Consider the following 12,751-nt stretch of genomic DNA (forward strand, 5'->3'; position numbering starts at 1 on the left):
GAAGTTTTCCAACCTATTTTTTAAAGTAGCTAACAATTGAAGCAAATTTTGTGCAGAAATTAAGCCAATGTCACAAAAAAGTCACAAACAAGAAGCCTAAATATTAAGCATTATGACTTTTAATTTTTTTATTCAAAGCTAAGTTAATCTTTGACAAGTTCATCTGAGTTTTCATTTCCTCCTTTACAAACAGTTGACAAAATGCTTTCATGTCATTTCCCTGAGACTAATGCAAGAATTCATTAGTCTTCTGTGAATGTCCTGATCCTTTCTGAGCATTTTTCCAGGGACTGCCTGCCCAAGGGGCTGTGCTGTCACACACAGGTCCTGACAACTTTGGCTGCAAATGAGGCAGTATAGCCTTCTCTTGGGATGTCCATCACTACCCAGCCAGCACTGTGAAGAACTGCTCGGGTATGTTTGCAAACTGCATCTGTACACATGCTTGGGCTTGGGCATGGGCATCTCTGAATGCCCTTTAGAACATAGCGTCACCACACAAGTGAAGGAGTCTAACTCTGTCATCAGAAAATCTGATTCAGACAGGGTTTGGCCAGAGGATTTTGTCATGTTGGTTTCACAGTATAAAATGTAGGTAAGGTAGGATATACTTATAAGAGATACCCCAGACCGAAACACCTAGCTCCACAGTTAACTGACCTTCATATTTCCTTAAATGCAATACACTTTCCAGTAGATCTTAGTCCTCGTTTCTTTGGCACAGAAAAATACCACCTTGAAGTTGGCCTTTCAAGGATGCTATTAGTTATGAGAAACTTAAAGCTTTAACTTAAAAGAAATGATGAGGTAAACCTTGGGAAGAAATTCGAAAATGGACCAGATAGACAGATGACCTGTTGAATTGGAGGATGGTGATACCACTGGTCACTGGGGTCAGTCTGGAAGAAAGCTGGTTTTCATTTGATGTACCAGACAACACACTCAGATGCCAGTTATGGCAACAGATGGGGGGGGGCATACTTGCTCTCACCTGTATCATTCTCTTGGCAAAGTTCATCTGTGAGTAAAGTTCTTCCCCTACCATGACACTGGCCAGAAATATCAAATGCCACCTACATCAAGGAGAGGCAATTCAGATGAATAGTTTCTATGTGTTGTGTTTATTTGCAAGAAGCACATTGGGGACCAGCACAAAAACAAATGAAGTGATTGTGTAAGCACCCAACTATGTCTGTCAAAGCATGTGAAACTAGAAAGTCAATGTCCTTCCCATGTTCCACTGGTCTTCCAGTGTCAAGGTGTACCCATCTGCTGTGCTCAAAGTACCTGTTGCCTTTCCAGTGTGATGTGTCTTGGCAAAACTAGCCCCTTGAACTGAACACCAGAGAAAGATTTTCACCAGGACACAGAGCTTGTTGCCTTGGGCGTTCCAATCAGAAGTTTTCTCCTCCCTCCTGGTGTCTGTCTCTGGCTCTTTTCTTAGAGAACACCCTGCATAATCAACATTGGGAGGTCACATCAGCTCAGAGAAATGAGCTTTCTGTGCAGCCTGCCTAGCCCCTGACTGTGAGTTCCTAGTTGACACCGCACTACTGCATTGCAGAAGCAAAATACAGGTCTGTCTTCTGTGCAGTTGGCATTTGCTTTTCTGCTCTCTTCCTTGTGGCAAAGTATTGTCAGACCCATCTATATATCAAATGTACTAAACAATTAACAGTTTTTCTAGTATGCTCCAGTAGTTGTCATGATTTGTAGGAGAGAGATTTTTTAATAAGATTACAAAGTACACTACAGTTCCTGAAAGCGATAACTCAATACCACCCATCTAATCCCTCTTTCCTGATTTTCTTTGTTCAGTCTGTGAAACACGAGCTTACTTGCAAGGCTGAGGCCCAAACCTTTGATGTGGTTCAATGTGGAGGAAAAAAATTAGTGTGATAAAGATTATGTTAAGACAAAAAAAAATCTAGAGCTGATGAGCATAAAAACTGTGTTGATATCTCAAAGACTAAACTAAAGGTCACTTCTACCAGGTTTGTTCACAAGCTAATAAAATGACAATTGCGAGGAAGGGAGACAAAGCAAGCAAATGTCCTTGCTCCCCACAAACGAAAAGCTGGATAGGATTGTGTATCTGTTAGCCAGACAAATGACTCAACTGAATGAGCAAAGGCACACTGGAAGCTTATCTTCTGACTTTGCATCATTACTTCAACTGATGACATGATCCACTTTGTTGTCTCATACATAAGATTAACCCTAACTAATAGAAAAACTTAATTTAATATAGATTCCAATAATTAATCTCTTAATAGTAAGCCAACCCAGGGAAAATGAGTTTAATTTTAATTAGTTGCTAACATTTGTTATTAGGTCTTTGCAGTACAGTTAACACTAACTGTCAGTGGTAACGCTTTTGATGCTTAGCTGAATACATGAATGCTCTTGTCTCAAATGTAGCCTTCAGTTCATGGTTTATAAGTTCTAAAGGACTGAAGTCCTTGCACAACTCTAGTTCTGCCTGTCAACCTAAACACAGGTACTATTATGATGCTGACTGTGTACATGTGTGTATACACAAACATGTAGAACAGAAGTGGATGTTGGGTGTCTTATTCAGTGACCTCTCCTCAGGTTTTTAGACAATGCCTTTCACTGAACCCAGAACTTCATTTATTCAACCAGATTGGCTGGCCAGCAAGCCCAGCGAAACTTCCTGCCTGTTTTTCCAACTCTGACATGACAGACGTGACCCATTGCATGTGAATTCTTATGTGGGTACTGGTGACCCAAACTCAGGTTCTCATGCTTATGGACTGAGAACTTTACTGTCTCCCCATACCATTAACACTTTACAAAATGAAAATATGCTAATCTATGAAGATAGCCTTTTCATTTCACTCCTAGTAGTTACAAGCTTTATTCCTTTGTGATCAAAAGACATGTTTAAAACACCGGACATAGTTATAGGCATAATTTAGCAAACCACCTTAGAGGAGACAGGGATTTAAGTGCACCATCTTTTGATAATTCAGTACCACACTGTCTTCTTCTTCAAAGGTATATCTGCGATGGCCGAAATCCTCCCGGTACGCTTTCCGTTTTATACGTTTCTACCTCTTCCCAATAGTGCCCAGGTGCAAAGCTAGGCTTTCACACATTTGAGTAACACATCAAAAACACCAAATCCTTTCTTGATTTGTGCATTTTTAGACCTGACTTGAATGGCTGGAATATTGTGTTGTTAGCCATGTGCAGTGTAGGAGCTCCCACGACATGTAAGCCATGTATATCTAACTTGAGTCCTCTCGTAGTCCCCAAACAGCCCAATTCCTTATGCTATGTTCTCCTTCTCCAAGATAAAGCACTTAAAGATCTAGGGGAAAGGTTACCTAGTCCTTAAGGTCTCAGCCCTTAAGGACTAAAATATCAGCAAAGAGGAACTTCTGCCAAAGTCTACTATTTAATATAGTACCAGATAGATGGATAGACTAGAAAGAAAGAGAATTCAACTCCACCCCTTTAGGTATAGCCTTTTTATTGTAAGTAAAGAAAGAGTAAATGTATTGCTATAAAGTATCTTTATTTTACAGAATAATTCATTCTTGTGTCTTTTATATAGTGAATACATCAAAGACATTTAGACTACCCTGTTCCATAAAACTGACTATTCATGAGTCATTTAGTCAAAACATGTTTATTGCAGTGAAGAAGGTACAAATACGATCTCCGCTTTAGTCGGAGGCTGAAGCTTGTGTTATTAGAGCCCATGTTCCCGTTTTGCAGTGTTATTTAAGACCTGGCAGTTGCTGGCTGTTTGCTTTTGCCAATCTGACTTCAACATCTAAAGGTCTTCCAAAAATCTCCTCTGCCAAGAAATGACTAGCTCAGAATGAGATTCTGAATAGGAAAAGCATTAGTTGAGGATTTACCTCACCCAGGCCAGTGCTGGGGAATCTGAAAGGGACTGTAGCTTGTCACATTAATTATGTGCTTGTCACATGGATCTAAGTGGGAAGAAATTCTACACTTGAGGATCTCCAAGACAACCTGAAACAAATGTTCCTCATACAGAATTTAGCCATTTCCTGGCAGAAGAGTCAGCCCAGGAAAAATCTTCATGTATTTCATTTTTTTCTCCACACTATGACGGATGGCAGACCCTGGGGCTGGGGAGTGCAGATGGAGCATCTCTTCTGCCAAGGCAGATGGTCAGCCTCAGAGGCCCAGATCTATCTGTATCGATATGTTTCTGAAGAGCCAGTTTTTGTATCTCAGTATACACTGTCTGGAACTCTCAGCATTCACTGTGCCCATAATGGCTCTCTTTGCCGAAGCATCCTAGCAACGTATCAACTAAGCAAATAAGCAGACAGCAGAACAAGTGGCGTTTATCCAAAGCTGCAGGGGGACAGTGAAGATCTGCCACCATCCAGAGTCTCAGGATCAGTGTATGCTGAAGCCGGAGCCATCGCAACAGCAACATGAATCCAGTCAGAAATACTGAAACAAAGCCCATGGCCTTTTGGTGCTATTCACCTAACAGAAGCCATGCAATTGCTAAAATTACCTAAATACTTTTGGACCAACTGTATTTAAATTGGCCCAATTAAGCCTCTGTGTTCCCACCATTGCAATATATTACTTAAAAGACTTTCATATCTTTTTGAGAACAATTTCCTTTGAGATTAATAGCCACCTGAATGAATAGACTGTTGAATCCTAAGAAAACCTACTGTAGTTCCAAGATCCAGCCATTTGCTTAGACTAGTATGCAGATTGAGTTCCTGGGAGAAGATCTTCCTTTGCTTCTGCACCATGGTATACTGTACCAGCTATTCACTCCAAATGAGACTTACTATGGTGACTCACATGATGAACATGCTTGTCTGAAGTATCTACTTACCTCACAGCCTCAGGACACCTGAGAGGCTCGAGCAGGAAGACTGCTCAGTTTGAAGCTAGCCTGGCCCACATTGTGATTCCCAGGCTATCTTGAGCTACAAAGTGAGACCCTCTCTATAAAGTAAACAAAAAGTCAAACAAAATGGACTCAGACAAGGAGACTATCTGGGGAATGCAAATATGCACAACAAACAATATATGCTTACATGTTAACATAGTACCATGTACAATAAATACATAGAATGAAAAAATATGTTAAGCTAAAATATTTAAAAAACAAAATAAAAAAGCAATTCCCCCCCCCCAATAAATTTAAAATATAAATCCTGGATCTTAAAGTAGCTCATAACTGGTGTCTGATTTTTCTTATTTTTATTTATTATTATGTTGAATGTGCGTATAGGGCACAGTGTACACATGGAAGTCAGAGGATGGCTTCCTTTACATGGATTTGGGGTGGGGGTGGAAATTAAGACACTCTTAGCTACTGAGTCTTTGCTGGTCTTTTGTAGCTGGCCTCAAATGTTCAGTCCTCCCTGCTCAGCCACCCAAGTGATTGGCATGAACCACCATACCCAGCGTAACTCAGAACAGTTAGACAGTTGAAAGTATTTCAATAAACCAACTAGTACTTAGAAGGTAGGACATGAAGAGATCAAAGGAATCAACTAAAACAAAGAGCTTCTTTGTCTGAGAAGCACAAAGCAATCAAGAGATACCGATTTCAAAGGCCAAATTTCATATTTGTAACAGATGTTGCTATGAACTTTGATTGTGTTGAGAATCATCTGTGAGTAGACAGACCTTGCCGAGAAACAACTGTGTAGAAGAACTCCGCAGATACACGGTTCTCCAGGGAACGCCTGTGTAGAAGAACTCCACAGATACACGGTTCTCCAGGGAACACCTGTGTAGAAGAACTCCACAGATACACTGTTCTCCAGGGAACACCTGTGTAGAAGAACTCCACAGATACACTGTTCTCCAGAAAATGCCTGTGTAGAAGAACTCCACAGATACACTGTTCTCCAGGGAACGCCTGTGTAGAAGAACTCCACAGATACACTGTTCTCCAGGGAACGCCTGTGTAGAAGAATTCCACAGATACACTGGTCTCCAGGTATGGAGGGAAGAGTACCACAAGGTCTGCTATGATACACTTAGGACTTTGTCCTTACAATGATCCAGTGAAGTAGGTACTCACATTACCCCGATTTCTAGAGGGACACAGTCTAGCCTAGAGTAATTAAATGATATACCCAATACCTAATGATGAGTAGGTGGTAGAGCTATAGGGTCACTTCACTGCTCTAAAAGATTTTTTTTTAATTACCGCAAACAATAAATTCATGCAAGGAAGAAAAATCACTGGGCCCATATTTCAACGCCACCATCCACTAACTTGAACATAGTACATGTCACAAAAAGATTAAGAATTTGTTTTCAACACTAGAAAAAGATAATACTCTACCCAAGAAGTTATTGGGATAATTTCATTAAATATATGTAAATGTCAATAAAACACTTACTTACTTCATTGTAGGTACTCAATAGACACTACATCACTCCAGAATCTGAAGGGCATTTACAGAACTGTACTCCTGAAGCACTGTGCTTAGCTATGGACAATAAAATAGGCAGCAGGTTCATCCAGAGAACAGCAAATTGCTAATAATTTGCTGAGATTTTAAAAAAGAAAAGAAAAGAGGGTTTATACAGCCAACTCCCAGAACTGGCTTTCTATGGTGTGAGAATATTTCAACCCTTACTTCCTCAGGTTTCCTCACTCCACCTATATTGTGTCCCCCTCTTATTTATGTATGACTTTAGTAGTATGGTGCCTTGGCCAAGTTAAATTCTTCATGACTCAGGTTTGTTTTTATACTGAAAACAGTTACAGCATCTGAAAGCCCTGCGATGCTCTAAGGATAAAATGAGAGAATCCGTATGATATACTGACAGCAAAGATAGACACACTGTCGCTGGTTCAAAACATTAACTGCTATTCTTAACATGACTATAATAAAAATCCTTTCCTGAGATCCCTTAGATACAGGACTGAAGCAAAGTTCAATCGCTTTGTAGATATTGTGGGTTTGTTTTATTGTTCTTGAGACAGGGTCTCATATATCCTAGGCTGTTCTATCAAACTTTTTATGTAGCCAAAATGGACTTGAACTTAAAATTTCTCTGCTTTAGTTCCCAAGTTCTAGGGTAACACTGCCCAGGTTGTGCATTGCATTGTTGAGGATAAACCCCACCCAGAGCTTCATGCTTGCTAGGCAAGAATCCTGTTCCTGTCTCTCTCTCTCTCTCTCTCTCTCTCTCTCTCTCTCTCTCTCTCTCTCTCTCTCCTTTTAGTCAAAAAATCAGAGTAAGAAAACCAACTGATAATTAAATAGTAAATAAATGTTTTCCAGATACACACACTCATGTGTGTGTGAGAGTATCTCTCACACTCATGAGAGAGAGCATGAAAAGAGACATGTGAGAAGACACACTGCACTTTCTTCCTAGGACTGCAGAATTCCCAGGAAGGATGGTTAAAGTGGAAGTCAGTCATAGAACTTCAGAGTCCTCATTCCCTCTGCTAAGCAGTGCTGTTCCCGTGGGAAGAAACAAGATACTGAGCTTAGCAAATCACACACTGACACTCAACCACCTCAAAATTTTGAAATTACTTTAAAACAATGATGGAATTGTTTTTAACTCTGATTACCCAAATACATATTCTGAGGATGAGTTTTCTTGTCGATACAGCAGTACAATGGTTAAGACAGTAGCGGTGACTGGGGTTCTGCAGTTGGTTCTTATAAATTAACTAGCACTTTAACCTAGTCACATTGGCCATTAGTCAAAGCATTTTAAATAAGTACATCTCAGACCTTCCCCTCCTCAAATTTCTGTCAGATAAATGGGATTACTACTTACTTTGACTTTCTCTAAGCTCAGAAGTACATATGGACAACAGATTCTACAAAAATATTGTCAGTTTCCATTTTAGTCTGTGAAACACAATTGCCATTTTAAGGTCACAAGAATTAGCATTTTTTTATCTTGTGGTTATAACCCCCTAAAACACACAGACACACACAGAAACACAGACACACACACACACACACGCACACACACCTTTTCTTAAAACAAGTAGCATGCACACAAATAATTTTTCTTTTCACAGTCTATGCCCGCCTCGTAGTGCATTTTGCCAAAGAAACATCAGACATAAATGAACATTCTCAGGTATCCTAGCAACAAGATGTGATTAATAATACCTCTCAGAGCAGGGAGGATAAAATGCCTTAGAGTAAACGCAAACTCAGAACTGGCTACTGAGAAATTGGTAGTGCAGTGAGGGAAGGTTGATCAGATTCCATGGCAGACTTTATTGTACACAGAAGGAAGCAGGTAGGAGAAAAAACACATTTTAGACAGAAAGTAGATTTGGTCATGAAATTACTGCAAATATGGGAACACTATCCCCTATATGCATGCATCTGCAGTGAATATATGTGTACTTGTGTGTGCATTTGTGCCTTCCAAAAATGCCATCAAATAACTTTCTTTTCCTTAGGAGTGATGGCAGACACTGAGGTGCCCCTGTTCATTACTGGTGACACACTCTGTGTGTGCCAGTATTTGCCTGTGGCTCTAACATATCACAGATTGTCAACTGTGATTAAGAGACTTCTATACACAAGCCCTGGAATATATACTGTAAATTGATGTGTATTTGATGTTTCTCTGTGTAACAAGACAAATTCAAAAGCTTTTGAATGACATCAAAGATCAGTGTACATAAATAGTCATAAAATTTGAAATTTTAGTGTTCAATTAAGTACATTTTCTCATATAAGAGAAAAGTTTTACCCTGCAAATTCAATTTTTATGAGCTGGTGATCCATTTTTATTTCTCACAGGTGGAAAACTGCATCTCGGTTTACACAGAAATAAGATGCAAAGCATAGTTTGCTGCTTTTAAACTAGAATGTTATAAAATAAAGCGTAAGTAGGACAGAATGCCTGCCCATTATGCTGAAAGCCTCTCTGTTACTTTATCACCCACTTTTCTAATATAATAGTTTTCTAGGTTGTCAGTTGTAATTTAAATACCTGCTAAGAGCTATATTCTGATTGTGCGTTCACTAAATCTGAGAAGTACTAAAATCAGCTTCATGTTCTGTAGTGTTTTGGTGTGGGCAGGGGTCTTAAGGGGCTCCCTGTATGCCAGTGCCATCCCAAGTAATGGTCTTCAAGGCATAGCAGGAGGCATCAGGAGGTAAAAATAGGACTCACTGAATCTAAGCATCAGCCAGACACTGGACTTAGAGCTTGTGATACAAACAAGCAGCTAGTGGAGCACAGGAAAGTACCCCGAGAGGAAGAGGCTTCATAGAACTGTCACATGTACTATGCTCTAAGGGGTCAATGGGAATTCACCCTTTAGAATTTGAAAGGCAGGAATTAAAAGGCAGGGCATTCCAGGAAGTACTTGGGGGAGGCGTAAGATCTCACAAAATGAGTATTATGAATGGTACTTAATGGATGGATGGAGAAAGCAAGTGGTGACAAAATCATCCAGTCACAAATGTTATTAAAGGACATGGACTTTAATCCTCAGCAGAGAGGAATAACAGCAGAGAAGACAGTGAAGTCAGTTAGAATCTCTTCATATATATCAGGTCAACTCAGGAAAGTAGGTCAAGTTCATGACTCCAGTGACAGCAGTGAGAGAGGAGGATAGAGAAAGGTTTGTGTTCAGATGTCTCAGTAGGAGCCACCAGGTGCAATGGCTTTGGAGAATAGGATAATTTCCACTAGACTTGAAACCTAGGTAGAAGTTGGATCATAAGATGTAGGTTGCAGACTAATTTCTTGCTCTGGAAACCAAAGCTGAGAGAGCACAAGATTACATCATCCACACATAGCAAGATAAAGAGACTGAAAAGACAGCGGGTTGTCTCCTGCAAGCACACAAGCTAGAGTCCCCCGGTCAGTGTAATTTGTCTTAGGTACTTTATCTTTGTAATTTAAAGTTTAGTGTGTATACAACTAAAAGTAGAAATCTAACTGCTGTTCCCTGTGGTAGAACTGCTAGCAGAAGAGAATCATTAAGTAACATTTATATAGGTGTCTCTACTTACAGAGCCCTTTCATATAACCCAGAAGCAAAAATTGTTTCTCAGTAAAACCTTCAACTGTGTCTTCTATACTCCCTTCTGAAACACTGGGTCCCAATACCGCATCACATGGGAATTTCGTCTACTTACACGGGCTCATTTCATTTCCTTAGCATTGAAAAGATGCAGCTTCTGGTTCCTCGCTTTCAAGAAGAGAAAGCCAAGGAGCTGCCCACATCTAGCACCACTGCAGTTGTATTACCTCATGCGGTAAACTGATACAAGCTTTGAGCACATTCAGAACATTTTCCCAGTCAAAACAATAATAAACATTTACTATTTTACAGGTATCTGTGGGAATCTTGTGAACGGCTAGTTCTGTCTATGAGTTTGTTTCTTTTTCTAGGATAAAATACTGTGACATAAAGCAGTTTGAGGGAGAAAATCTTTATTTTAGTTGACTGTTCCAGAGAAGCCACGGTCCATCATGATGGAGAAGGTGTGGCAGAACGCATGAGCCTAACCCATCACATTTCAGAGGGGGAGAACAGGAAGTGAGGCCAGACAATAAAGATTCAACCTCGTCTCCACCCCCACACCTTCCACTGACAATCATTCTTCGAACAAAGCTTCATTCCCTAAAGGTTTAATAACCTCCCCAGACGGCACCATCCACTGGAGAACTGTTCAAATATAGAAACTCATAAGAAACGTTACTCATTCAAAGTCTAACACCATGGGCCCATGAATTTGCATGAATCAAAGTCATCTAAGTTCCTGACTATGGCTAGTGACTAGGTATGTTTGTGCCTCTCGGATGCTGACGGTTGCCGATGTGAGTTCACCGGATATTGACAAGAGACCTCAGTTCGATGCCGTGTAGACTTTCCCATGGACTGCATAGACATCCTCATACACATTATCTGGCTTCCCCAAGAAGAAGAGTTTCAAGAGACAGAAAGATAGAAACTGCATATTTCAGGCCCATCCTTGGAGGTCACCCTCCACCATTTCCACAAAACCTTGTTTACACAACTCTGTCTGAGTCAGCAGTGAGAGAGACTTAAAAGGAACTGGGGTGTCAATGGATGGAAGACATTGGCCACTGTGGATGCCACCACTGCCTTAGAAACGTTCACTTTCAACTTGAGTTTTACAAAAATTCATTCTAATAGAAGTTAAACATTCTCCAGAGCCTTGCTAGTCTACAAACACTTTGCTAAGTTAAGCTTTGCCTAAAATATTTTAAAGTTTATAAAAACATATGAGGCACCTAGCAATCCTAAATGTATAACCAAATAGTACAGGTAGCTCGTCCTGTAGAAAACTTGCAAAAGGAAACATGCCTCACTTGGTAATAAATGAGGCCTTTAAATGGTCTGTTCATGCTATTTATCTGTTTGAATCATTGAAATAAATTGCAACCCACAAGTCTTCTGGAACTAGCCCAAATGAAAATGATTAATCAGAGTGCCAATTAAAGGGATTCTCCAATGCGTGCATCTGGAGGAGGGGAGACTTGTATTTTAGTGTTTTTAAAGACATTAGGGGCTTGAAGCATCAGTTGGATAAAGTTTACATACAGCTTTGATATGTTACATAATTCCTCGATAATGTTCCAGCCATAAAATGTTGCTAAGTGACAAGAAAGTGACTGTGAGAGGGATGGCTCTCATCTACCCATGCTAAAGCAATGCTTTCACCTCACTTTGGTGTCCTTTCACACCATTATCCTGGGCCACAGCTCCTTATCTGAGCCTTGAATCCTGTAGAAGTGTCCCATACATTAGCAGTAACACTGGCTTGTGTCAGCTAGAGCTCTTGCTCCAACAGACCCATTTATAAGCTGCAGAGTTTCATGAGTGAGAAATAGCATCCTCAGCCTCATCTTCCTCATTGCTCTCTTACTTTTCTGGCTCCTCCCACAAAGATACCATGTAAATGTGAGTGACCTGACAGCTCCGGACGCTCATGCAAACTCTACCCCAATTATCCCAGAACTTTATTGTTTATTCTCAACTCAGTTTGCCCTGATTTCCCAAGGATCTCTGCTACTTCTGCACTCTCATGATCCCACTCAGCAGAAATGTGGTGCTATGAATTCTCAGTTATTGAGTTGGGCCTATTTGTCTGTATCATCTGCCTTTACATTCTATTTAACTCTTCACATCAGCCATCTGCAAAAGATCAGCATATCCTGCATCTACAATCTCAATCCTATTTGCATAACATTTTAAACCATGAATTCACATAAAATCCCTCACTTCCTTACCTTGTTACTCCCCCAAGAGCATCACCACATGCCCCCAAGTTATCTGAGTATCCTTGACCTTGACACCTGCCATTCGCCTCACCTTTTGTAAATCTCTGGGCTCTGTTTTGACTCCCATCACCTCTGGCAGCTACTACTTTCCATCCTCACTAACCATAACCCAGTTCACTCTCTCATTACCTACTAAATAAATTCTATAGACTACTATTGGAGGTTATATCTCTAAAGCAAGCTCTAAACATTTCCTCTGGATGAATTGTATGGTACTTAGGCTATTCTGTTCCTGTTTGGTCAGTCCTTCTTAGCTGTCCTGATCATTGTTGGTCTTACTTTATTTAGCTTACCCACTAATGCTTTAAATAGGAATTATTATCAATAATTTTGATAATAATTTTATCAATAGCTTTTATCAATAGCTTTACTCAATGCTAGACCCTACATGCTACACTATGTGGTAGTGCCTAGTAGGTTACTAGGCAAGATGTCACCACTA

The 12,751-nt window shown here is 40.2% G+C and overlaps 1 protein-coding gene across 7 annotated transcripts in view; it reads left to right on the plus strand.

The window, feature by feature from the left end:
* The window catches only part of Chst9 (carbohydrate sulfotransferase 9), a 266,781-nt gene that overhangs the window by 122,761 nt on the left and 131,269 nt on the right, over positions 1-12,751 (plus strand). The window lies entirely within an intron of this gene.

Source organism: Arvicanthis niloticus, chromosome 14 (assembly GCF_011762505.2).
Source record: "Arvicanthis niloticus isolate mArvNil1 chromosome 14, mArvNil1.pat.X, whole genome shotgun sequence".
Lineage (NCBI taxonomy): Eukaryota > Metazoa > Chordata > Mammalia > Rodentia > Muridae > Arvicanthis > Arvicanthis niloticus.